The sequence below is a fragment of the Myotis myotis genome, unplaced genomic scaffold (genome assembly GCF_014108235.1).
Source record: "Myotis myotis isolate mMyoMyo1 unplaced genomic scaffold, mMyoMyo1.p scaffold_m19_p_2, whole genome shotgun sequence".
In the NCBI taxonomy this organism is placed as follows: Eukaryota; Metazoa; Chordata; class Mammalia; order Chiroptera; family Vespertilionidae; genus Myotis; species Myotis myotis.
Window position 1 is genome coordinate 16,098,587 of NW_023416324.1, and position 25,930 is coordinate 16,124,516.

Below are 25,930 nucleotides of genomic sequence, written 5' to 3' on the forward strand. Positions count from 1 at the left end.
AAAAACAACAATAATGAAAAAATACTGGTAGCTGTCACTTATTTGGCATTTAAATGGAGGCCCAGAGAGGTTAAGCTATGCCTTTAAGGACCAACAGCCATGAGGTGGAAGAGCTGAAGTGTTAATTTAGGTTTTCTGGGATCCTCTAAACCAAACTTCTTCACTGTAGAGAGGGTCAGCCCTTCCTCTGCAGCCTCCTGCAACCGTTCTCGTCCCAACCACCAGTTTTAATTTTTGAATTCTAATCTACCCCCTGCCAGCTTCGTCACCCACCCCTCGCACCTCAGCCATCCTGCTGCACTATCCTCCCTCACCACTAGGTGTCCCCTCAGAGCCACTGATGCCCCCAAGGGGAGCAAGCCCCGCCCTGCTCCCCGGAGCCAGCAGCCCCCGCCCCAGCACTGCACACCCCACCCTACCCCCAGACACACAGAGCTCCTTTGTGCGGCCCTCGCCCACCCCCTTCCTGCATGGAGTGGGGCACCTGGCAAGCAGGTCTGCCCTAGACCCGCCCCTGCCAGCCCCCTGACCTGGGTGCCAGGTGTGCAGGCACCACAGCCAGCTCTGGCTGAACCCGAGGGTCACCCTGCCTGGCGGCCCTCCCTTCCTCCCTCCGAGGTCACCCAGGGACTGTGCTTCCCGCCCTGCTCCGCCCCCATCCCCTCCTGCCCTTGGCCCTTCCAGACTTCTGTCCTTGTCTTTCCCTCCGTCTCCCAGAGGACTCCCCTCCTCCAGCCCCACCAGGCCCTCCCCACAGCCTCTCGCCCCCGCCCACCTCCTTCCCCTGAGAGCTCCTTGTTCCGCCCCCCACCCCTCCCTGCCCAGGTCTGAAGAACTCCTCCTCCTGGAAAGTTGCTGCTGGAAAGGAAGTGACTTCAGTGATTTGGCCACAAGGCTGGGCACTGCTGAGCCCAGCTCAGCTGAAGGCTTCCCAGCCCACCTCCAAAGCACAAATGGTGCCATGTGCACACAACACCCAGCCCCGAACACATGCTTTCCCAGGGACGCACGGAGAGATCCCAATGTACACACACCACACCATCCAGCGAACCCACCTGTCACCCCAGGGTGTTCAGATTCTTGCCTACACACCTCTCCAGTGTACACTGACACCCTGTACACATACACCATCCGGTGTGGCACACACAACACTCCAGTATTCCCACACCTGCCCAGGACACACTCTGAATCCTGCATACCCCTCACTCCGATGAGCTATATACACAGCCCTCCAACACCCCCAGCTCAGTCCACTTATATAATAACTCTTGTATCCAGAACCTTGCACACGTCAGGATAGAGCCCCCCACACACTGGCTTACACACACACCTGTGTGCTTGTACACAGGATGCTCTCCACTTTTACTGTGGGTACACAGCCCTGCATCCTCCCACAACTGAACCTCCCCACCCTTACAATCCCAGGAGGCCCCACCCCCAGACCTCAGGCCCCAGGAATGCTCTTTTGGAAGTTGGGTGGAGTCCCCAGGCAGGCTGGGCTCTGGGGAGCTTCCTGGAGCCTGGAGGCTTCATGTGTCAGTTCAGGGAGTTGCCTCTGCAGGGCAGGGCAGGGCAGGGCAGGGCAGCTCCACCTGGCCTCTGTGGCTCTTGAGCCTGGGTGGGCTAGTGTGGCCAGGAGGAGGGAGGCGGGTGCTGCCACCTGCTCCACCTCATCCTGGTTGGGCAGCCTGGCGTACCTGAGCGACTGGGTCCTCTCAGCACCTCGCCTTGGCGACCCAGCTCTTGCGTCCACAGATTTCAGTCCTGGGGGTGGGCTGCACACATCAGGCACTCTGGTTTCCACCTTTGCCCTGAGTTCCGCTCATTGTTACAAACCCTCTCTGTCCAGTTATCTCAGGTCATCACGGAGCAGGGAAGGGTCCCCAGACTAGGAGGCAGGACTCAGGAAACTTGCTGTGTACCCATGGGCCTCGGTTCCCCTTTCTGGGTAACGAGCAGTTTGAGTAAGTTGCGTTAATATATTTGGGTTCTATCAAGGGCCTCTTTTTGGTCTAAACTGGGAGGGGGAAATCCCTGCTAGGACGGGGAAGTAAGTCCCCCCTGCTGCCTACTTCGTGGGGGTGGCCGAAGCTCAGACCTGGTTTCCCTGTTCACTGTTACTTACCTGAGCAGGCTGTGCAGACAGGCCCAGCTCAGCAGGAAAGGCCAGTCTTCACCAGTGATTCCAGGGTGGTCTCCGCGGCGGCCTGAGAGTTGCCCCGAACCCGGGGCCCTCTGCACGCACTTAGCTGGGCAGGCTCTGGGGTCCAGGCTGATGGGCAGACAAGCAGGCAAACTCCCATCTGTGGAAGCAAACAGCACCACAGGCTTAAGCACGGCCACAGGATGAGCCAGCCAGAGGGACCAGGAGGCGGTCCTAGGTGGGGTTCACTCTTGCATACAATTAAATCAGCTCAAACCTCATTTCACTGAGGAGTTGTGAACCTCGAAATCTCGGGTTCCTATTGGGAAGCAGTATCTTTGTATGTGTAGGTACACGCATGCATGAACATGAACACACAGGCTGTGGTGGAACGAACCTGGCCTTGGGAGTCAGGTAGTCCTTGGCTCAACCCTCACTAACTGTGTGATCTTAGGCAAGTCAGTTAACCTCTCTGGTCTCAGTTTTCTCATCTATTAAGTGGGGAGATCTTGTGATTGGGGAGGAGCACTCAGGGGAGACTATAAGATGCTAAGAGCTTCTTCATAGTGCAGGTGTGAGTTGCTGTGCGGAGTGATGGTGTATGCGGATTTCCACGAGGGATGTACAGGCAGCTGGCACTTACTCTTCTCTATCAGCTGGTTATAGCTCTTGTTTTCGTTAATAGCCAGGGCCCTTCGCACGATCCTGCTGCTTCCTGCCTATTAGTCTGCCTCCTTGAGGTGTGTACTGGAGCCCAGAGGGGATCTGAGAGCTCGGCCTCATAGACTCCTTACAGGTTCTGGTTGCCTGGGGATTTGTATGTGTTACAAGATCCTGCCTGTATGATGCACGTCTATGAGTGTTCAGCTGTCTTGATAAATATACCTGCGTGTGGGGTCCTGGGTCTACTTAGCCTTCTGTATGCTTCTCTGTGTATTTTTGTATGTCTGTGCAGGTATATGTATGTCTAAGAGTGTACATGTATGGGATTGTGTGCCTGACGTATACCTGGATTTGGTGTCTTACGTGTGGGTGTGCGCATCTGGGTCTACTCAGCTTTGTTTCTGTCCACCTGAGCCCGTGTTTGCACACCTGTGAGGACAGAGGGGAAAGTGTGTGGCCTATGTATGAAAAGGTGTGCCTAGCTGTGATCAGGCCACGAGTGTGCCTCTCTGCACACACTCGGCCTGGCTCTCTGCATGCTGTGTCAGGAGCCGCACCGGCGTTTGCCTGTCTCAGAGCTCTCTGAATGTGTGTGGTGGGCGGGGAGGGGGATGCAGCTAGTCCCCTGCTGTCCCTGCAGGTTTCCAGTCCCGAGGCCTGTGACTGTGGGCACTGGTGTCACTGTGGGTCAGCGTTGCCTCCCTCCTACCTCTGCCTTTCTCTGGGTTTCCAGGGTCACGGTGTTCCTGTGGGTCTGTTTCGCCGTGGGTCGGTATGTGCTCATGCATGTGTCCGTGCACTTGTGCACTGTATGACCTCATTATTGTGTCTGTGTGTGTCGATGGGTCCGTGGTGCCATGTCATTCCGTCTGTGCTAGTATAGCTCTGTCAGTGTCAACACGTGTGAGAGGGTCTGTGTGCCAAAGTGTGCCTGTCAGACCAAGGGTGCCTCAGAATCTGTGTGGTACCTTTGTGTAACTCATCGGTGCATGTGTGAGCGCATGCGAGAGACCCTTTGTGAGGCAGTGTGTGTCTGTGTCACTGTGTTTGTATGCCTGCTTCCCTCCTATCTCCTGCCTTCTCCCTCTCTCTCTCTCTCTCTCTCTCTCTCTCTCTCTCTCTGTAGGAGCCAGACAGCTCCCCAAGCCTGGATTAGGGACAATTTATCCACAGGCAGAGAAGGAGAATTCCAACCTGCCAGAGCCTCCCTCCTCTGATCCATCCCCCCTTTCCCTGTGGTTGGGTGGGCACAGAAATGCAGCCCAGCAGCTCCCAAGCCCTCAGGGAGCCCCCACCTCTGCAGCTCCCCAGGGGCGCAAGAGGGTGGAAAGATGGAAATCTGGGTGGCTCCAGAGCCCTCCAAGGGGGGTGGACTGGCTGCCCCCCATCCAGGCCCCCACAGCTCAGCTCATCTTGGCCCCGTTCTCTTACATATGGGGGTGGCGGTGGGGAGTCTGCATGGGGTCTGCCTGGCCCTGGGTGCTGGGGCGGATGTGGGGGGGGGACCAACGGAGCAAAGCTGCTCCCAGCCCCTCCAGAACCTGATACTCCCCAACTGATAAATGACAGCTCCCCCAATCCCTGAAATGTAAATGACTAGGGAACTTGCAACTGTGCCCACACAGGCTGGGGGAGCCAATGGGAGGCGGGGGACAGTGTGGTGGGGGGAATGCAGCGAGGGGGGAGCAGGGGCTGAGCTGGGACTAAGGCTCCCTTCACGGTGCTCCAGGCGCAAGGCAGAATCACATGTTTTCCATTAGCTGCTCTGGCCTCCTTGTTCAGGGGGTGTTGGCTGGGGGAGATTTGTTCTGGTTGCAGACACCAGCCGAGACCACACAAGAAAGACAGGGGGAGAGAGAGAGAGAGATTGAGTGCCAGAGGGAGAGAGAAAAACACAGAGAGGGAGAGAGAGAAAGATACAGAGACATCCAGAGGGAGAGACATGAGAGACAGTGACAATCAGAAACATACAAAACAAAAGCGGAGAGAGGCTGGAGGACAGGGACAGTGAAGGGAAACCACAGAGGTGGAGCGGCTGGTCAGGGCTGACAGCGGGCCAGTGAGGCACACGGTGTGAGTCAGGCCAGGTGGGGGTGGGGTGGGGGGAGGGGGAGACAGAGGGGATGGCAGCGCAGGGAGGCCAGCCTGACAGACGGAAACCGGAGGGTGATGGAGGCAGACAGAGGGAGGAGACCACGCACAGGATGGGCCAGGGAGAAGAGCTGGGTGAGGATGCCAAGTGGGCAGCAGCGGGGCCAGGAGGGCAGGGGAAGTGGGCGGAGGCACCGGCAGAGAGGCAGGGATGGCAGTGTGGGCAGGGGGAGAGGACCTCCGAGCTGGCCGGCGGGGGTGGCCAGCAGGCCGGGAGCCTCCGCCTCCTGACCCTCGAGCCTCAGAGAGATAACAGGCCGAATAGTGCTGACTTGCGGTTCAGAAATCCAATATCCTCCGCGGCACACTAATCGACTACCTGAGCTCCGGGCCGCGAGAGCTGCCCCGATTAATCCTGCGGCTCCACAGCCTTAATTAGTTTAACAGTTTCAGGGGCAGAAGAGGCAGGGAATAGGGTCCCCCAGGCCTAGGGGGACAGCCCCTCATGCAAACCCTGCCCCGTGCCCCACCTCTCCAGTTACACCTGCCCCAGTCCCAGCGGCCCCGCTGCACACTGTCTGAAAAACATTGGGTCCTTCCTCCTGGGAAGCAGTCTCCAGGGTTGGCACCTGGGCCAGAAGGTAGGTCATGTGGGAATGAGACACTCCCCCCCCTCCCGACCCACACTTGTCCTGGTGCTCAGGGCCTCTGCTGGCCACCCCTTTGGGGTCCTGTGGTCTCCATGGGAAGGCCCCGCCAACTGTCAGCTCCATACCACCAGGCAACATGTTGTCTCTTGAGGGTGAAAGACAAACTCCTAAGTTACTGACAACCTCCCAACAGCATGGGATAATCGCACATGTCACTCCCCACAACAGCATGAGATGGGCACATGGTGACATCTCACACACACCCAACAGCTGGAGGACAGGCATATGATATGACTGACTACTCTCCTAACCTGTCACTTTCCACGAAGCATGAGATGGGCACATCTGATACCCCAGACAGTATGAGACAGGAACACAGGCTATCACCCTCACAACGGCGTAACTAACACACACCCAGGTACCCCCACATCCAATAACTGGATGTGAAACGATTGGAGAACCTCCCCCTCAACCCCGACACAGACACAGGCCTCACCTTCCAGGTGTGAGGAGGATACAGACCTACCCCCGCAACCCCAACCCATGGTGTATGCCAGGGATACAACCTCACTCCTTCCCCATGAGTCCTCCCTCCAGGCTGGGATGGGTACACAACGTTACCCCCTGACTGCTCAGGACAGGTGACAGCACACTCCTACCCCTCCCCCACCACTGCCAGCCTGGGTGGTGCTGTCCTCCGCCTGCAGAGGCGTCACAGCTCACAGGGCATGAATGTCACCCCAGCACTGCCAGAGCCAGGCACAGCCGCATGTTGCCCCAGTGACAAACACACTGGCCCCAGGAGGAGGTGGAAGTGCATACGGCTCTGGGTGTGACCTTGGTCCCTGGACACCAGGAGGGGAGGTACACTGGCCTCCCTCCTGGGTAACCCAGTGGCTTGGTGCTGGGGAAGATGAGTGCTGGGGAGGAAGCCACCTGGGCACACAGATAACCTGGAAATGCCACCCACCCCAAGTTCCCAGCCTCCCCTCATTTCTAATTGAAGGTAGTTGTTATCTAGGGAGGGGGCAGGATGAGTGCTCACTGAAGCCTGAGGACCATTTCCTATAAGGCTTCTTAGAGATCGGTGGAGGGGAAACAGGTTTTGGGTGGCTGTCACCATGCCCTCAGGGCACCGGACTGAGGAGGGAGAGATGATAGCTTTAAGCCCCCCACTGCTGCCAGGGGAGCCCCTCTTTCTTACAAAGGCCGCCCTCCTCGTCTCCAAATTCAGACCACAGAGCCTGACAAGAAGGCCAAAGTCCAGGGGCATGACTCACCCAGGGAACAAGCCCAGCCTGCTGGCCAGAGTAAGGGAGGCCTGGGGCCAAGGGGCCTGGGTTCAAGTTTGAGCTCCTCCCAGGCCAAGCTGAGTGACCCTAGAGCAGCAGCTCAGCCTCCGGCTTTGCAGTGGGGGGAAGGGGTAGCAGCCAGGGAAGTGTAAGGGTCTGAAAGTAGTCGAGGCTGGAGACCAGCAAGTAGAGCACTGGGGGCCATGGGAAGGAGGACACGGCCATCCATCCTTGGCTCCACTGCTTCCTCACCTTTCTGCACCTCAGTTTGCTCATCTGTAAAGTGGGGATAATAATGTCGGCCTCAAGAGACAATGTGGCAAAAAGTGGGCGGGTGCTCAAGAAATGGGAGCTTCTTATTGAAGAGGGGGGAAATAGATAAAGAGAGGGCAGGAGACTTGGCCAAGCCCCAGAGGAAGTTAGCATCAGCTGAGCTCAGCCTCCACCTCCTGGTTTCCCACTAGACCTGGTTCTGTAAGACTGCTTGGAGCTCCATCGTGTGTGTATGTGGGGGACAAAAGGGGGGAATGATGGGGTGTTGTTGGATACAGAACGGCCCTACTGCTCAGCGAAGACCAAGGAAACTGATAGCAGTCTCTCATACACCTTGACCTTTACCCTAAATCCCACTTTGACCACCTTCAAATAATGGACAAGAGAGGGGCCAGCTCTAAGGGAGAAAAGCAGCCCACACCCTTGCCCCCCATGACCAGCATAGCACCTGGTGCTTGAAAAGACTGGGGGGATCGAGGATGTCAATACCCAGGGCCCTCTTGTGCAGGAGCCCAGAGAGGGACTCTGCCTAGCCTGAGGTCACACAGCATGACAGCAGCAGAGACCAGAGCCCTGGGCAGGGACAGCCTCAGAGCAGAGTCCTTCTAGCCCCTGGGGGTGGCTGGAGCTGGGGATCCTGGGGGACTGAGCAAAACGTGGCGACAGATGGCCTGCCGAGGCAGCGGCGATCTGGGCGGCTGGCAGGCATGCTCGTTCCCGCGCAGGGAAACGGCTAATTTTAGCTGAGGCCTTGATGCCAGCTTTGTTCCCCCCACCCACCAGGCCGAGGGGGGCCCAGCATGCCTTGCGTGCAAACCGCCTCCCCCAGGCACCTTTACTCCCCCTCCTGGCCCCTTGCTAAGTAGTGCCAAGACCCCGGGTTCTAGAACTTCTGCCTGACCAGGCCTCATCACACCCAGAGGCAAGGGCTGAGCCCTGGAGTGCTGGCACCCCCACCCCAGGGCCTGTTTCCCATGACTCTAACCTCATTCCTTGAAGAGGGGCTGCCAGGAGGAGGGCTAGAGGCCACTGCCCAGAGTGGGAGGGAGGGCCTGACAGCAGGGGCTGCCAGTCTTGGGGAGGAGGCGGGGCACTGTCTTCCACCAGATACTTAAGGGGACAGGACCCTTATTCTACTCCTGCCCTGAGACAAGTTCTTCTGTGCTGCAGTCCGCGTGGGGTTGGTGAGCAAGGGGGTGGGAGTCACTCTACCCTTTCTCTCTTCATAACTTTGACTTTGCTCCAGGAACTCAAAGTGCTTTAAAGAAGTCAAAGATAGAGCAAGAGTAGTAGCACCCCTGTATCACTGGGGGAAACTGAGGCACGGTCTGAGAAGGTCACCACTGCGGCAGGGGAGGAGACAAGTCCCAGGAATCAGTGAGGTCCAGACATGCTTTTCTTTGAGTCCTTATAGCTAGGGGGCTTCTTGGGCCAGCTCAGCCCTGACTACCCTCCGCCCCTACCCAGGCTGGCAGAAGTAGAGTAGATAGATGGAGCCCCCCGCTCCCCCCCGCCCTGGAACCCTGGGAAGGGAAGCCAGGCACTCTAGGTACCTAGTGCCCCACCCCTATAGGCTCTGTAACCTTGGACCCTCTCCTCCCCATCTGAGACCCAACTGCACCGGCCCAATGGGGGGCCAGGACATCTGGCCCCTACGTGAGAGGGGACGCCTGTGGGGTGCGGCTGGAAGGCCCCCTTCTCCCAGCTCCATCCTGGGGACCCAGGAAGGAAATGATCAGGTGGGAAAATGAGAAAGAAGATGAAGAAAATCTACGTGTTTAGAGGGAGAAAGCCAGGGAGAAGAGAAAGAGGGAGGAAGAAACAGGACAGGATGGGGCTGAAGAGGAAGGAGGGAAGGGATGAGAGAGACAGACAGACAGAGGGGACAGAATATATGAATGCTGAAGGAAAACGGCAAAAAAGAGAGGAAGAGAGGGACAGAGGAGGAAGAACAAGACAAAGAGACAGAGAGACAGGCAGGATGAGGCAGAGACAAAGACAGAGGGTGAGCAAGTTACACGCTGTGGGGAGAGGTGGAGAAGGAGCCGGCCCTGACAGGGCAAGGCAAAGAGAACTGAGGGCACCACAGGGAACAGGAGACGGACAAGGGACTGACACACCCAGAGACCAAGAGACAGGGGATGAGACATTCAGAAAATGGGGTGGGAAGAAGGGGGAGACCCTAAGTGATAATGTGTGTGTGTGTGGGGGGGGGCAGCAGTAGACAGAGGCAAGGAGGGAGGGGGTATGTCGTCGCCAGAGCTGGGGGGAAAGAGGACAGAAATGGAATGTGGGTCTGGGCATGAGGCTCGCAGATGCATCAGCTCCGGTTTCAGCTGGGGCAGTTGGCTGCTGGGGGGGGGGGGGGGGAGAGGAAGGAGCAAAGCTGTCGAGGGAGGGGGCTTGTTGCCATGGCTGCGGGCACGGCAGGGGCACAGTCTGCTGGCACTTGGAGTTCTGGGCATGGTAGGGGGCTGACTGAGGAAAGAGGGGGGCGATGATGTAGCCTCACCCATGCCCCAGGGGCTCTACCAGGAAGAAAGTTTCCAGAGAATGATGGGAGATGTGAGCTGAGGTGGGCTCTGGGCCCTGCCCCATGGTGGCTGCCAGTGGGGCACCACTTTCCAGGTCGCCTGTGGGCACCCAGGCTCCCACCATGCTTCAGGCTGGCCCCTGGGGATCTTCCTTCTCTGCCCCCTCCAGTCTAGCTGCCGATCCAGCATGCTGCAGCGCAGGCTGCTGCTTCTGCTTGCAGGGAGCAGCAAGATTGTGAATTCAGGATCTGTAATCCTAACGCAGAGCCCAGGCCTACCGGGCTCCAGTTGCCAAGGCGACGGAGGGTCAGAGGGCAGCTCGGGGCGCCCGCTCCTCCAAGTCAGAATCCCAATTGTTAAAGCCCAAGAATAAACAGCTGAAGCGGCCGTGGGGGGGCCGGGAGGGGGGCTGAGGTCTGCATCAGCTCAGTGTGGTGTTGTCAAGCGAGATGTCACTAATTGTCTGAAGGAACAGGCTGAGGCAGCTCTTAACTGCTTCTGTGCCACCGGAGACACCTTGGCTGCCTGGCCCCCATCCCCTGGGCCTCCCAGCATTCCACTGGGGCAGCTTGTTGGTAGGGGGAGCGCTGGCCCGGCATAATACCTGCCTCCCTTGCACTGAACCCCCATACACTTCGGCTCCCGACATTCCTCTTTGCCCAACTTGGAACCTCCCACTTGCAAGCTAAGTCCTTATCCCCATAACCAGTACCCCCTAATCACTGTGCCCACAATACTCCTTGCAGCCCAGAACTGCCCCTCTGGCCTACAAAAGCCTCCCAGCTCCCCCGATATCTCCTCCCACTGCCTCCTCCCCCCAGAAGTCAGGGTTTCCGGTACAAGGTGTATGGATTGCAGAGGAAGATAGCCTTAGGATTCTTCTGATCTTTTATTTTTTTTGGGGGGGGGGTGTCTATGGGGAAAGGAAAGGCTTATAGCATCTTTCTGTGTTAACTTCTTCCCTATTCTTAGTCACACACTAGAACCAAAGAACTGACTGGAACCAGGAAACCTGGTTTCTAGCTTTGATTGTTCTACCTACTTGCTGTGTGACTTCTGGCAAGGTACTTTCCCTCCCTGGCCTGTCCCCTCGTCTATCGTTTACCCTGAACATTTAGCAGTGCCTATTTTGAGTGAGGCCATGTCTGGAACCCCTATCCAGAGGAACTCCCAGTCCAGTGGGTGAGAAAGGCTCATGATACCAGGCAGAGAGCAATCTGAGATCCATCCTCAGGTAAGATATTCCAGGAAAAACACAGTAAAACGTTCAGTGGACAACAGCTGGTGCTAGTGGTAGTACTGGTACTGCCATTACAGAGGGTCACGAGGCGTGTAGGTGATCCGAAAAAAGATTAGGGTGTAGGCTTCCTGCAGAAAGTGGCACCTGGCAAGAGTTGGACAGGTGGGCAAGAAGGCAGAGTGTTCCGGGAGGGAGGTCTGGTGAAGCTCTTCCAGGGGAGCTGAGCTGCAAGGTCTCAGGGCCGCTAGCTCAGCCCCTCCCAGAGCAGGAAGGGCGAGGCCTTCAATTGCCTCCCCGCCCCACAGGCTGGCCTGGCCTCCTCCTCCACCCACTGCGTTTCAGGCTGGCAGCAAGCGGGTGCCCGGTGGGGGCGGGCCGCCCTTGGGCAGGACTCCCGGAGATTGGTAGTACCTGGGGTGACGTCACGAGGGGCGTGGCCACGGTTTCAGTAGGCCTCCCGCCCCAGACTCCGGCCCTAAGACCAAAGCACAGGGTCCCCGGGAGGGGGCGGGGGCGCTCAGGTAGCGGGCGGGGCCAGGGCGCTGTCCGTGGGCGGAGAGCTGGGCGCGGAAACAGGGGATCCCCCAGAGAGGGCTCAGCCCAGCCCGAGGCTGGACTCTTACAAAAGACGACTTGTTCTTTCTTGGGATGCCTGCGCCTTCTCAAACATACCTACAGTCACACTCCAGGGACAGCTACACCCACATATGGCTGCAGAGCACGCTGGCCTGGGGAGATGGGGCTGTTGCCAGCCCCAGAGGCCGAGGTTAAGAAGAAGGGTGCCCCAACCACCCGTTGTCACAGATTCAACACCATTCACCCGACGCCACCTCACACCAAGTGACCTGGATACTCCCACAGCCTCATGCACAGCCCTGGGGACACTGACCCACTCACATTCTCCTCCCTCGTCTGTAGCTCACCAACTTCCTGTTCTGGAGTCAAATCAGCTTCAGTGCGGGCTCCACGCTGCATGTGACCTTGGCTTACAATGAAGCGCCTTAAGGTTACTTTTTACTGAGCACTTACTCTGTGTCAATCCTTGCCATTATTACCCTTTATGGTGAATACTACCAGTCCCTTTTTGTGGGTGGGACACTGAGGCTTAGGTTAAATAGCTTGCCTAAGGCACAGGCCAGGACTTGAACCCAGGTCAAGCTTGACTTCAGAGCCCTTGTTCTTCCATGTGTTAACACTGCCTCCCATCATATCACCCTGACACCCGCCCCCTACCACCACACACACACAACCACAGACAGCAAAGCCATCTCGGTTGAGGTGTAATTCTCCACCCCAAACACGTCACCGTCTAATATCAGGCAGTTTCTCTCACTCACCAGTGTGTGTTGGGAGGCGGGGGAGACTCCTACCTCTAAGCTTCCGTCAGAATCGTTATAAATGGGGCACAGAGTGAGAGCAGGGCTGGAACAGGCCACCTCTAACCTTTCCAGCAGGCTCACCTCCACCTCCCCTGACCCCAGATGACACAGCACTGACATACTGGCTGGGGTGCCAGGCCTGCAGCTCTCCCTGACCCCTGGGCCAGGACCCTCCCCTAGACCCCAACCCCTGCTGAGAACAAGTAGAAACAAACTCCTTCCTGGGGATGTCAAAGCACCTTTCCTGGGGGAGGCGGCTCTGTGATCCCGAGCCTGGCTAGGGAGAAGGATCGGGTTACTCTTTCCCCAGCTGTGCCTGGACTCCTTGAGGCTGACCTTTCACCTCATCCAGGCCAGGACCCAAAGAGGGCAGGAGTCCAGCACTCACCTCCTATTAACCCTCTGAATTCCTCATCTTTCCATTCCAGAGCCCCTGCCAGGGCCCCAGCGGGTCTCAGGAAGCCCGAAGCCCAGCCGGGCATGCCAACCTTTCCCCACCCTCCCATCCTGGGGTCCGGTTTCCCAGAGGGCTTTACAGAATGCTCCTCCCTGCCCCCTGCCCAAGCGCCCTGCCCTCCCAGGATCAGATACCTCCGCCCAAGCAGCTGAAAATGACCTGGGCTATTTTCGCTCTGGGATCGAGTTGCAAACTCCCCCTTAAACTGGCAGCTTCCCACAGCCCTCCAGACGATTGCCCCCCACTCCTCATCCCTCACCCAGAATCATTTCACAAGACAGGAGGGCTTTTAGAGACCACTGACCTAAGCCCCTCAGAAGGGGAGACTGAGGCCATGAGTCAGACACAGGGCTGGGCAGAGAACCAGGCCTCCTGGGTTCCCGCCCAGGTCTCTTTCTACTGTCTAGCACAGCCTGCTCTGTACCCTAGATCTCAGAGCCTCTGACCCAGCCAAAAACCCAGCCGACCTCCAAGCACCAGAAAGTCACACTGGAGGCTACCCAGAAATCTCTGTGCCACCATGCATGTCAGAAATCGCTTTTACCCCTCTTTGTTTGAAACTGGGACCAGGTCTATACCTGTATCACAACTACGTGGACTACAGGAACATTGTGAAAGGTGCAAACTGGGAGGAAAGACAGGGAGATTGAGGCCCAGAGGAATGGGAGGTGGATCCAGGCTTCCTTAAGGTTTATATTGCACAATACTTCCAAGTTCCCAGCAGCCCCTAACCCCAGCTTCTTAGTAACCCCCTCCTTCCATTTCTACAAAGCCAGCCTCTTCCTGGCCCCTGCCCCTCCACCTCAAGCTCCAGCCCTCCTGGGCAGGAATGTGACTGGTCAGGTCTGAGCTGACCACATGAGTGGCTATAAGGCAACAGACCCCCCATCCTCCCATCCCCCCCAGCCTGGGGGAGCTCACATACCAAGACAGGGGGGGGGGGGGGGGGGGGGTGGGGTGGGGCGGGGAGAGGAGAGGAGCGCTTTAACCCTTTGCAGCCAGGCTTTTAAGTGAAAAAGAGGGGTACTCTACTTCCAATGGTCACTCCCATGAGTGCTGCCAGGTGGGGGAGAGCAAGAAGAATCTACTTCACCAAGGGGGTGGGATGGAGATATCTGCCCCCCTAGACCCTGTTAAGAAAAATTAGACTTTGCCACCCCAACTCTCTAATCTCATCTCCCGTGACATTTGGAGAAAACAGTCACGAGGCGGTGCTGAGGGGAGAAGGAAAGAAGGCATCGTGAACCCCAACCTCAGGAGCCCCTAGTCTGATGGGAGAAATACAACCCTGCCCCGGGGAGTCAGACAGAGGAGACCAGCCACAGAGGCTGGGACAAAGAGCTGAGAGCAAGGCGTGCATGGAGCTGCGCAGAAGTGGGAGGAAGCCAAGGCAGGAGCAGAACAAGCCAGGTGGGGTCAGATCGGGCAGGCTTCCCAGAGGCCCCTCGGCCCACACCCCTCCCCCAAGGCTGTGGAATCTCGGGGGTCAGGGCTGAGGGACAGCCCCGCCCCCTGCTCCCCTCGGGCTCAGGAATTCCACCAACCAAGGAAGGGGGGGCTGCTTCGGCCTCAGTCCAAGTTGGCTCCCACTGGACCAGGAACTGAAGCTCTTCCTCAGCCCCCCACCCCCACCCAAGCCGCTGGGCTGGCCCCAGGCCCCCTCCCCTCCCCCTCCCTGGCTGGCACCGCGTGTGCCAGGCGCTGGCAGAAAACAAACCCGCCGGGGTGGGTTTGCAGGGAGCGGGGTAACCTTGACACAGTTGCGGCAGTCGCTAATGGCAGACACATACTCCGCCTGTTCTGGGGGGACTGTTGCCGTTGCTAGGAAACCAGCAGCCGCGTGAATGGAAATGGGTCAGTAAACCTGGGGAGAGATAGTGTGACACTCGAACCACTGCAGCTGCTCCAGCCCACACCGAAATCCCTCCTCTTCAATATTTATCACTCCCGCCTGGGTCCTCAGCTTCTCCACTAGCCTGGCCCTCAGGCCCCCCCAAGGCTCAACAGGGAAGAGAGGGAGAGAAGTTATAGGGGGGTGCTTATCCGCTCTTTGGGGGAGGGGGGGACCCAGGCGGGATGGAACTGGTTCTGGAGGAGACTGAACAGGAAAACAGAGTCTAATCCCATGGCAGGGAAGGGGTTAAAAGGTCAATTCACGCCTGTTCCTGACTTAGGCACCGTGGTAAAATTACTGCGAGTGTGAACAGGCTTGCCTGCCAGCATGCCTACCTGCCCAAGGGCTGATTAAGGCCAGGAGACTTCCCTTCCAGTGTGTAAGTGATGGAGGGGGAAGAGGCGCCCAAATCATGGCCAGGATTCGCTCACAGCCTGAAATCACCCTCCGTTAAAACCTAGCAATCCCAATATAGCCCAAGGCTTCCTAACAGCCAGAACTGATGCCCCCAGTACAATCTGATAAGCACCCCAAATGGACAGAAGCTGCCCGCTGCCTTACCATACCATCCTGTACAGGCACATGCACCCCAAATAGCCACTCACTGTTCAGAAAACCTTGACAAACACCCAGACACAGATACCCCCCACAGACGAATGTGACAACTGCAATTCAGAACAGTGAAGCCCAGCTCAATACCTACGAACAGGCGGACAAACCTAGGCACAAGCAAGACTGCACCGTGTCAGGCTGTGCTGAGTCGTCTACCACACTTCCCCGTAAGGCGGGGCCTCCCCACACGGCCTGTCGTCCTAACCCAGAGCCTGGTTCTCTGGCTCATTTTTTTTTTTCTCCCTCTCACTGCCAGCCTCCTCGTCTTGCACACACCCCAATATACTGCCCCTGCAATTGCCCTTCTGGACACACCATCCCACTAACTAGCTGCCTCGTGCACCACACCCCCATTCCCTGGAGGCTGACTGGTCACTGACACACACATTCCCTTCCCCTGGAAGCCAGCAGTCTCACAGCCCAGCCTGACACAAGCTCTGGCTCTTGGGCACAGGCCTCTCTACTGTCAGCAGGGACCCTGGGATTCAGCAGTACCACTCACTTGGATGATACGCCCCCTCCACCCACCACAATCTCTGCAAGTATCCCTGAAGGGTGTCTTGGGTAGGCAGGCACTCCAGCCTTGAAGGGAAGGTGGGGGGATATACCTCAACAGGAATCTCCCATTTTACTGGGTTCTGTGTGCTCCTATCTCCTAGGATACATCAGTCAACACAGGCTTAGAGCCTGTCAGAGCTGGAAGGTGCCTTAGGGAGTCACTAATCCAGCCTCCTCTGCTATGCAGGAGAAAACTGAGGCCCAGAGCGGGGACATGGCCTGCCCAGGGTCACACAGCCCAACAGCCCTCTGTGGGTTGGAGAGCTCTCTAAGGAGGGGGGAGGTACAGTCAGCCCAGGAAGGCTTGCCTGAGGCAGGGGGAGGTGGGACTGGATTAGTTGGAGACAGAGAATCTGTAATCCTAAAGAGAAGGTGATGAGAACTGAGCATTCAGTGACATGGGACACGATCTGGTGGACACTTACCCCCACCCCACTTCCTAACCCAGGGCCCCAGGGCTGTCTCCCCACACCAAAGGTACAGGAAGATTGCTCAGATCCCAGGCCTTGAATCCTTGCCTTTTATTATTTAAATTGACCTGCCAGGAAGAGTCTGGGGTTCATGTGAAAGAGGTTTTATGCTAGAAAGTTTTTATTTCAACTCCATTTTGCAGAAAAACAAATTGAGGCTCACAAAGGTGGGGTAGTTTGCCTAAGTTTGCACAGACAACAAATGGAGCCTTGAGTTCCTTCCAATACACAAGGAAGGCCAATCCAACAGGAAACAGGGAGAACTGGGGGGTGGAAGGGAGGGAAGGGTGGGAGTTGACACAGGCCCAGGCCCAAAATCCTGGGCTGAGGGGGAGCCAACAGGCATCTGAATTTGAATCTGGGTGTCTGGGTTCCACCCCCACCCACTCTAACAGTGTGGAGTGAAAGGTCAGCATGGAGATGGGAGGGAGAGGAAGCAGAATTCCATCAGCCTCTCAGCCAGCCTGGGCCATACCCCAGGGAGCTGGGCCAGGGCTGCCCCAACTTCCCCCCAGCCCAGAGCTCTCTGCCAGTCCCTGCCCCCACCCACACTTGAACAGCAGAAGGAGCATTATAAGGAGACCCGGTCCCCTTCCTGGACCTCAGTTTCCACTTCTGTACTAAGAGCTAGCCTAGCAGGAAGGCCTTGTAAGGGTCCTTTCAGCTTTTTCTTTTAAATATATATTATTACTGATTTCAGAGAGAAAGGGAGAGGAAGAGATAGAAACATCAGTGATGAGAGAGAACCATTGATGGGCTGCCTCCTGCACACCCACACTGGGGATGGAGCCCACACCCCGGGCATGTGCCCTTGACTGGTATCGAACCTGGGACCCTTCAGTCGGCAGGCCTACACTCTATCCACTGAGCCAAATCAGCTGGGGCAGGGCCCTTCCAGCTTTAACATAGCTGGTGACCAGTCCCTAGGTCTCAGTCTACAGCACAAATTCAGAAGTGTCTCCCCTGGTCTGAAGCTATCGGAAAGCAACAACATTAAACCTGTGTTTAATGAATAAATGAACACTCAATCAAACCCAACATCTTTCACTTCTCCCAACCTGAATGAGGCACTACTTACCATTGGAAGCCATTGGAGTGTAGTTGGAGGGGAAGGGGATTTAGGTACTTTGATGACCCTGAATGGGGCAATATGTGACAAAGGTGCCCTTTATTTCCCACCCTTACTAGCTGCTAACTGCTTTAAATGCTGTGCAACTTTAAGCCCCACAACAAGGCCGTAGCCCACCTACTATTACCCGGTTTTTCAGATGAGCAAAAAGGGTCTAAGGAGTGAAGGGGCTTGCTCAAGGTCACACAGCCAGTGCGTGGCAGAAAAGGGATTCCAACTGTACCTGTTCCCACGGCTTTTGTTTAACGTGGTGAGGGTGTGCTGGGTTGGGGCAGAAAATGAGGTTGAACTGGAACCATTGGCAAGGGTAGAGGCTGGGTCCCCCCAAGGTGGGGGAGGTGCCTGTTGAGTTACCGAAAGGTCCATCAGTTTGTAGAGCACCAAACGGTACCGAGAACTAGTCACGGTACGAGAACTAGTCACGTTGTGGGTGAGCACCCCTTCCCTTCCCCCCAAAAGGGCAGGGTAGACTCTCCCTCCCACAACCCACGGTGCCAAGAGTGAGCCCTGAGATGTCACTTACCTACTCCCCTGGGTCTCAGGGCTCCTCTGAAAGGAGCCCCTCCCTCCCCCGGAGCCCTTTTCTGGACTTGGGGACCTGCAAGGTGCCCATCCACCCCCAGAGAAATTTGCAGCCACCGTCGGGAAAATTGTCCAGGGTTTCTCCAGCTCGTCCGCCCCCCACCCGCCGGGCAGTTGCGGGGTGGGGGTGAGGGCGTGTTGGGAGAAGGCCGCCGCGCCTCCCACCCCGAGGCCCCGAGACGCCTATGACTCAAACAGGAGGCCGGCTCTGGTCCGCTGGCCCCGCCGTTCCCGGGCCTGACCGGTCCGCCGGGAAAACGCGCGGGCTTTCCCGCCGCGCCTCCCGGCTACCTGGCAGGCCGGGCTGCCCCCTGATCCCGGCCACCCCCGCCCCTCCCGGAGGAGGCCCGAGCTCCTGATCCTGCAGGAGGTGACGGGCGAGAGGGAAACCAGGCGGCGGGGGGAGGGGCGTCGCCTGCACCTGGCCCCTCTCTGCCGCCCAGGCCGGAGGGCGGGACTGGACCCCTGCCAGACCCGACAGGGCGGCGGGGGAGGGGAGGGAGTGAGGGAGGGGTGCTGCCTCCTCTCCGAGGTGCGGCAGCAGATAAGCAGATCTCCCCCCACCACCCTCGCCAAGGCGCCCCCTAGGGTCGCGCGGAGAGGCGCCCCGGCCCGAGCGCGCACTCGGCCCGCTCCCCGACCGGCCGCGCTCTCCAGCTGCAGGAAATTCCAGAAGCTCTCCATCATCCCGGCGCAGCGGGCCCGGGCTGCCAAGGCTCCCCGAAGGAGAGCCACATGCCGGCCGGCCGCGCGGCCCGCCCTCGCCCCCCCTTCCCTCCCGGCGGGGCAGCCACGTCGGGCCGGGCGGGCGGGCGGGGACCGGGCCGGCCGCCCCTTCCCGCACCCTGGCTGGGCGGAATGCGTGGCAGCCCCGGCCGGGGGCTATTTTGAGCGGGAGGGGAGCGGCCCAGCCTCCGTGTTTTCGGCTTTTTCCTGGCCCCCGGCCCACCAGCCCGGGCCCTCGGCTGCCCGCGGAGTGGGAGGAGGGGGTCACGTGGCGGGGCGAAGGGCGGGGCGGGGAGGGGGGTGCCGCGATCGGGCTCTGGCCCAGGCCCGAGAGGCGCCCGGCGGCGGTCCGGACCTGCGCTCCCGGCGGCCGGGTTATTAATAGCGCCCGGCGCGGACTCCGGCTCCCCGGCACCGCTACCTGCGCGCCCCTCCCGGGAGCACCGGCGGCCCGGGCACTCCCTCCCCAGTGACGGACTCGGGCCTCACTGGACAGCGCCGCGGGGCACCAGCGGCCAATCACCGGCCTCGATTTCCTTACCTGTAAATGGGGGTGAATTGGGAAGAGCCCCCTGCTTAGATGGTGGGTACCGCATCAAGGCTTGGCTTGCTGTGTCTCTCTCCTTGGGCAAAATGCCTTCCCTTTTGGGGGCCTCGGTTTTTTCATTTATAAAATGAGGGGGGTCTGAGAGGGCTCTTTTCTGGGGGGAAGAATACCTTACTTTCCGGCAGCGGTTCTCAACCTGTGGGTCGCGACCCCTTTGGCGGTCGAACGACCCTTTCACAGGGGTCGCCTAAGACCATCCTGCATATCAGATATTTACATGACGATTCATAACAGTAGCAACATTACAGTTATGAAGTAGCCACGAAAATAATTTTATGGTTGGGTCACAACATGAGAAACTGTATTTAAAGGGCCAGAAGGTTGAGAACCACTGGATAGCGCATTTTCATTTACAACCCTTTTGAGCTTAGGGACTGCCCAATGGTAATAACCATCACTGAACACTTGATTATAAGGTTCCCATAAAGTAGGTAATACTATCCCTCTTTTGCTGAAGAGGAAACTGAGGCTCAGAAAGGTTAAGTGGCCTGCCACAGGCCACACAGTGGCAGAGGTCAGAGTCATGAACTGAGTTAACCACTGAGCTTAGTGGCCTGAGACAAGAGGGACAAGCACTGCCCCCTTTTTACAGAGGAGGAGACAGGTTCAAAGAGCGATTTGCACAAAGTTGCCTGTGGCCAGTTAGTGGCAGAGCATCCAACAGAGACCTTCCAACTCAGCCTAATGCCCCACTGCAGTGAGGATAGGGCCTAGAAATGGGCACACAGGCACTACCCACATGAGCCCCAGGTTGGGTCCCAGGGCCCTAGAGATCACATTCTGCTCCCAAGGGTCACACCCAGACTCCTGGACCCCAGGATTCACGAATCCATCCAATTCTAAACAGCCCAGCCTCAGTCAGGGGGCAGGGCACCTGGGGGTGAGGGAAGATGCATGCAGGTGTGACAGCCTCCAATGCAGATGTAACAGCCTCAGACAGGGCCTGGAGTTGCTTCCTGCCCCCACCCCCAACCCCAGGCAAGGAAGCACAAAGGTTGGCAGGCCCCCCACTCCTCCCCGGAAACCTGGCAGTTTATTTCTGTCTCTGGGCCCCCTGTTTCCACAGAGTCAGTCCAGGAAGGCTGGCAACAGCTGGCTTGGAGGGGTGGAGCTCTTGCTGCCCTGCCCCAGCCCCACCTGCCAGGCCAGACTAGACTTCAGAGTCAGAGGTGGCACTGGGATGAGGGAGGAAGGAACAGGCCAGTAGGTCAGGACGCTAAGGGAGGCACCCACCTCCCAACCCAGAATCTAGTGCTCTCCCAGGGTGAGTCCATCTATACCCGTTCAAGTCTAAGAGTACTAGTATAACCTCTGGTGTGTCCAACTCTATTTATTCTGTATCATTCTGGCTCATGACGCCTCTGGACCCTGGTCCCAAAGACAATCCCACTTCTAAACGTGTGCTGCCCAATATGGTAGAAATATTGAGCACTGGAAATGTGGCTAATTGGAACTGGATTGTGCCGTAAGTATAAAATACATACCAGATTTTGAAGTCTAAATATAAAACAATAAAATATCTCATTAATAACTTTAATAGTGATTATATGTTGAAATGATAATAATTTGGATATGTTGAGTTAGATAAAATATATTATTAACATTAATTCACTTATTTCTTTTTACTTTGTTTAATGTAGCTACTAGAAAATTTAGATTACATATATGGCTGCCACGACATTTCGATAGGAAAGTGTTGTTCTAGACCATATGGTGCTCTAGCTTAGGACCAAGACTTTGCCTGCTCTAGATCACTATCTCAGTGGCTTCAGCTCATCAACTTCCCTATATCCAGACCACAGCCTATGTATGGGTCTAAATCTCAACACACCACCCTGTCTCACCACACTCCAGCTTCCTGTGCATTTCGGCTCAGCCAGAGATTATGGCTTAGTCTGCATTAAACTACTGTCTAGTACATTTCTTGTTCAACAATTCCCAATATCTAGATGCTTCTCTAGATCACCTTCCATATTATCCAGCCTGACACCGCAATCTTGTCTGCCTAGAGATCACTCAGTCAGATTTAAGATCTAGACACCCCCAGGAGGAATAAGCTTCTAGATCAGGGGTTGGCAAACTATGGCCCAAGGGCCAAATCCAGCCTGTGTCTATTTTAATAATTCAAGTTTCATTAGAACACAGTCATGGTCATTACTTTCTGCATCCTCTATGATTGCTTTCGAGGCACAGTGGCAGAGTTGAGGGCTCATGACAGAGATCCCAGGGTTTGCAAAGCCTAAAATTTTCACTGACTTTTTATAGAAAGTTTGCCAACCCATTCTAGAGGCCCAACTAGTCTAACCCATCATGTATCTAGCAGAGATTATGGCCTAACCTGATCTAATCTAGATCACCTCCTGTAAGAGGGTGCCACTGACCAGGATCCAACCCAGAGCTGAACATGTGCCCCATGCTGCTTGAGTTCCAGATTCTGCTCTGATCTCAGAAATGGGACCCAGTACTCTTCGCTGGGATGGAAAGGGTGTTTCCACTTCCGAATTCCCCCAGAGAGATCAAGGCCCATTGACCCTGCTCAGTGGCCTTGAGAAGAGAGAGGGAGGGTAGACTCCAGAGACGGCACTGGAGGCTAAGCCAAAGAGTTCGGGGTGAGTCCTTCCCTGCCAAGGGTGCAGAACATCATCAGGCCAAGGAGGCAGAGTGGCCCCACACTCCACCCCTTCCCAGCAGGCTGCAGAGCCGGGGGTCATGTGGGACAGCTAACCAACCCATCCAGAAGCTAGACAAAGGGCTCCAAACAGAATCTTTACCTCCAACCACCTGACGCCCATCACCTCAGGAATGAGTCGTGCCACTACCCCCTAGTTTGCCTCTAGCTTTGCTTCTTCATGGCTTTCTTTGAAAATCCTCCCATGTCTGCCTCCCTCCCTGCCATTTCTCCCTCCAGCCTAGAAATTCTAGCCTTAACCTTAGCAGTTAAGCTCGTGGGCTCTGGAGCTGAGAAACCCAGGCTTCAATTCCAGCTCTGACTTTAGGCAAGTCACTCCACCCCTCTAGGCTTCCTCAGTTTCCTCGTCTGTAAAACAGAATAAAATTAATGGTACCTACCTCATAGGGCTGTTGTACAAACTTAAGATCATGACATATGTCACTCTGTCCAGCACCTGGCCTAATAAGCATGAGAGGCTAGCTGTTGTTTTGATTAATATTAATGATCTAGCATGGTTCCACAGATGGACTTTGGCAGGTCTGTACAATATTTTAACCAAAAGATGTTTTTGTACTTTTATAAAGAGAAGGCCCATGGATCTTATCATCTTCTCAAAATGAATTCTTAGCCCACATGGCTAAAAAAAGGAGGGTGTGGGGGGCCTTTAGTTCAATCCAAATGAGGAAACAGAGGCACACCGAGGGGAAAGGACTAGCCCAGGGTCCCTTAAAAAGTACCACCCAGGAGTACCATCTCCAAGGCCCCATAGGCCAAGCTGTCTCTCTGATCTGACTTCGTCATTTCTCACCTGCTCAGCAAGGAAAGCCCCCACCCCCCCCCCACCAGTGGGTTCCCCACCTCCAAATGCCTCCACTGAAACTCTTCCATCTAGTGCCAGATTCCTCGTCCTCAAATGTCATTCTCATGACACTGTGTCCCTGCTCCAAAACCTTTGATGGCTCCCTATTGCTGACAACAACATCAAGGCTGAGGTCTTTAGCTTGACATCCAAGAGCCTTCAGAGGCAGCTCTGGCTCCCAAACCTCCTCACTGTTCCCTCTTGTCTGGTCAGTGGAGCCGACTTCTTCCTCTCCTCTCTCCCCCTCCCCAGAGTCTCACACCACCTACACAATCACTCAGTTCTGGACAGATTCTGCCCTTTGCTCAATCACACTGTGTCTCAGCCTAGCCTGCTTCCCCCATTCTGCCCTTAGGGTTGCCCCTGGGTCCAGCCACTCTGAACTCACCCTGATCAGGCCACGCCTGGGTATACTGATTGCCGCTCTGGCTCCAGGAAGCAGCCTTCTGCCCCTGCTCTCCAGCCCAGATCCATTCCCTCGACAATGACCCACCTTAGCCACCACCCATATGCTCTTCAGTTAACCCCTCTCCTTCTGTCCCCTAGACTTTCAGGAGCAATTCTCTTATCACAGTGAGACTGTCCTCAATCATGACTCCTGGGTCAGATTCTTTTGAGTTTCAATGTTCCCATCTATAAAATGGGGACAGCAATACCTACACCTCATGTGATTCTCATGAAGGATTCATTCCTTATAAACTGGAAGGTACTTTTTCTATTAAAACTTGCTATACATGCCCTAGCTGGTTTGGCTCAGTGGATGGAGCATCAGCCTGCGGACTGAAGGGTCCCGGGTTCGACTGCAGTCAAGCACACATGCCTGGGTTGCGGGCTCGATCCCCAGTGGGGGGGTGTGCAGGAGGCAGTTGATCAATGATTCTCTCTTATCATTGATGTTTCTATACCTCTCTCCCTCTCCACTCCTCTCTGAAATCAATAAAAATATATTTAAAAAAAAACGAAAAAACTTGCTATACAAAAATGCTAACAATAGCCTCCATTTATAAGTTTATTTAAAATTGCAACAACATTGCAACCTTGGCACTCCCTAACCCCTTCCCCTGTTTCATTTTTCTCCTTGGCACTTATCAGCATCTAACAAACCAACTATTTTATTTATTTTTGTGTTTACTGTCTGTTTCATCCTCTAAATGTAAGCTCCTTGAGGGCAGATATTTCTATTTATTTTGGTCTCTGTTGTGTGCCCTAGAGAAATTCCCATGTGTACTGGTTAGTTGAAGAATGAATGAATGAATCAAGTGCTTATTATGTGCCAAGCACTGTGCTATTCTTCTCAGAGATCATCTCATCTTAGCAGACAAGTACTTTCATTACCTCATTTTAAAAATGACACCTTCACTCCCAGTGATCCTACAACAACCAAGGCATAGCTACAACAAGACTGTGCACAAAGCCCACGAGGGGGTGCACCAAGAGTGTCCACCTCAGGTAACTGGGGAGGCTGAGCTACTGGGCCCTACAGGACACCTAGCACACAAAGCCACTCTATCAACACAGGGAAGCAACCAAAATGCGGAGACAAAGAAACAGGTCACAAATGGCAGAAATGGAGGAAAGCAAACGATTGGATATAGAGTTTAAGGCCACGGTTATAAGGTTTTTCAAGAATTTTATGGAAACCGCCGATAAATTTAATGAATCCCTCAATAAGTATAGGGAGACCATGGAGGACATGAAAAAGGACCAACTAGAAATTAAGCATACACTGACTGAAATAAAGAATAATTTACAGAGATCCAGCAGCAGAAAAGAGGATCCCAAGAATCAAGTCAAAGATTTGAAATACAAAGAAACAAAAAATACCCAACCGAAAAAGAAAAAAGAAAAGAGATTCCAAAAATATGAAGATAGTGTAAGGAACCTCTGGGACAACTTCAAGCGTACCAACATCAGAATTATAGGGGTACCAGAAGGAGAGAGAGGGCAAGATATTGAAAACCTTTTTGAAGAAATAATGACAGAAAACTTCCCCTACCTGGTGAAAGAAATGGACTTACAAGTCCAGGAAGCGCAGAGAACCCCAAACAAAAGGAATCCAAGGAGGACCACACCAAGACACATCATAATTAAAATGCCAAGAGCAAAAGATAAAGAGAGAATCTTAAAAGCAGCAAGAGAAAGACAGTCAGTTACCTACAAGGGAGTACCCATACGACTGTCAGCTGATTTCTCAACAGAAACCATGCAGGCCAGAAGAGAGTGGCAAGAAATATTCAAAGTGATGAATAGCAAGAACCTGCAACCAAGATTACTTTATCCAGCAAAGCTATCATTCAGAATAGAAGGTCAGATAAAGAGCTTCACGGATAAGAAAAAGCTAAAGGAGTTCATCACCACCAAACCAGCATTATATGAAATGCTGAAAGGTATACTTTAAGAAGAGGAAGAAGAAAAAGGAACTCTTACCATTTGCCACAGCATGGATGGAACTTGAGAGCGGATAAATACCACAGGATCTCACTCATTTGTGGAATATAATGAACAACATAAGCTGATGAACAAGGACTGATCCAGAGACGGAGAGGCATTGATTGGACTGTCGGGACTTGGAGGGAAGGTAGGGGAGGGTGGGGGTAAGGGGGAAAGATCAACCAAAGGACTTATATGCAAGCATATAGGCCTAACCAATGGACATGGACAACGGGGGGGTGAGGGCATGAGCGGGGGTGGGGGGCGTGGGGGGTAGAGGGTAACGTGGGGACAAGGACACATATGTAATATCTTAATCAATAAAAATATATTAAAAAAAAAAAAATGACACCTTCAGACCTGGCCAGTTTTGCTCAGTGGATAGAGCGTCGGCCTGTGGACTGAGGGTTGGGTTCTATTCTGGTCAAGGGCACATGCCCGGGTTGTGGGCGTGCAGGAGGCAGCCAATCAATGATTCTCTGTCATCACTGATTTCTCTCTCTCTCTATCTATCTCTATCTCTATCTCTATCTCCCTTTCTTTTCCCCTCTGAAATCAATAAAAATATATATTTTTTAAAAAGATCTTCAGTGGCTTGCCCTGATCACCCAGTAGGAAGCAGCCTGGCTAGGATTTAACTCTAGCACCTGCCCTCTTGAACTCTATGTTC

At 55.2% G+C, this 25,930-nt stretch overlaps 1 protein-coding gene across 10 annotated transcripts in view; it reads right to left on the reverse strand.

Moving 5' to 3' along the window:
• AHDC1 (AT-hook DNA binding motif containing 1) overlaps positions 1 to 25,930 on the reverse strand; it is a 67,568-nt gene that overhangs the window by 20,322 nt on the left and 21,316 nt on the right. For 9 of the 10 annotated variants that reach the window (XR_004973986.1, XM_036349050.1, XM_036349047.1 and 6 more), the window contains one exon: positions 2,126 to 2,303. The gene's annotated coding sequence lies outside the window, so the exon portion shown is untranslated. Of the gene's footprint in view, positions 1 to 1,697; positions 1,776 to 2,125; positions 2,304 to 25,930 lie in introns of all 10 variants that reach the window. The other variant, XM_036349051.1, reaches the window with a different exon arrangement.